Below are 1749 nucleotides of genomic sequence, written 5' to 3' on the forward strand. Positions count from 1 at the left end.
CAGGTCTTAGTTCTTATAGTTTAACTAGAGGCCTGGTGCACAGACTTCTTGCACTGGTGGGGTCCCTTGGCCTGGCCTGTGCCCTCTCGAAATCCAGGACCCCTTGGGGGATGTCAGAGAGCTGGTTTTGGCCTCACCCCCGCAGGCCAGGCCAAGGGACCCCACTGGTGCACAAATCTGTTGTGCATCGGACCTCTAGGATGTATGTAAGATCTTTGGTTAATCTCTTCCCATCCTCTCCCCTCTCCCCTTCCTCTGAGATTCATCAATCTGGTCCATGTTTCCCTGCCTGTGCATTGAGCATCTGCCCCATGGTGGTCAGTGCGCATTATAGCTACCGGTAGAACGGTCGGTCGCTTAGGCTTTTATATATATAGATATGTTAACAAAGAATTTCACATATTACTTTATCACAATATTTTAAATAATTCAATAACTTCAAGATAACTGGTGGTGTCTTTTGTACTATGATACATTCTATTTTATGCATTTAAAACATTATCCCCAGAAGAGGATCCATGGCACAAGAAAGATCAGGAAGGTTTTGTTTTCTAGGTTTGGGGCAATGTCAACCCAGTTCTCTTGCACAAGGGTGTCTCCCCCAGTGCCCATCCTTCACATTTCTTACCATGGAGAAAGCTCTGTTTACTTAAGTATGTGTCAGTCATTGTCCCAGGAGCTTTCCGAATGTCCCACCTTTGGGGGACATTCTGAGGAAGAGCTAAGCATGGCCCTTGGGCCTGGGCCTGCTTATTCCCCAGATCAGCTGGCATCAGGCCGGGGCAGTGACCAGTTTGGACTATGCCCAGTGGGAAGAGAGAAGGCTACCTCTGCTGATTTTGGTTCCTCTAGGGCAGTGTTTCAGCTGTTGCAGTTGACCACTTCCCTTCCTAGGGGGAAAGCCAGGTCCGGGCTCTAGGAGAGAGAAGTAGAAGAGAGTTTAGCCAGGCCCAGGGCAGGGGCTCTGCTTGGATTTCCCAGAGTTACATCCGCAGTCTGGGTCCAGAGGCTCCTTTCCCAGCACATATGAGTCATCTACAGCAGTGGCAGCCTCACGAGGGTATGTGCACAAGGCCTGCGGACCTATGTATGATCGTGTAGTTGCATTAAAAGGTCATGTCTCGCCCCAGCTGGTTTGGCTCAGCGGAAAGAACGTCGGCCTGGGGACTGAAGGATCCTGGGTTCGATTTCGGTCAAGGGCATGTACGTAGGTTGCAGGCTTGATCCCCAGCTCTGATTGGGGCATGTGCAAAGGCAACCAATCTATGTATCTCTCTCACATCAATGTTTCTCTCTCTCCCTTCCACTCTCTAAAAACCCATGTAAAAATATCCTCAGGTGAGGATTAAAAAAAAAAAGGTCATGGCTTACTCTGACCCCCTTTTCTGATACTCAACTCAAACTTCTGCTCCATAGTTCAGAAACACATGGAAGAAAAGAAAAAATATAGGAGCTGTTTTAAATGCATAAAATAGAAGGTATCATAGTATAAAAGACACCACCAGAGACTTGGGTTTAAATCCTGCCTCCACCCCTTCCCTTGCTAGCTGGCTGATCTTTCAATAATTTAGCAAATAGTTTCTGCGTGCCAACTATGTGCTAGGAACGGAGAAAATAGAGGTGAACAAGACAGACAGGTCCCACCTCTTCTCATCAAAATTATTCTCTACAGGGAGACACCCAAAGACCAAGTTATCCTATATAATAAAAGCCTAATATGCAAATTGTCCCCTCCAGCAGTCATTCACC

The sequence above is a fragment of the Myotis lucifugus genome, unplaced genomic scaffold (genome assembly GCF_000147115.1).
Source record: "Myotis lucifugus unplaced genomic scaffold, Myoluc2.0 scaffold_256, whole genome shotgun sequence".
Lineage (NCBI taxonomy): Eukaryota > Metazoa > Chordata > Mammalia > Chiroptera > Vespertilionidae > Myotis > Myotis lucifugus.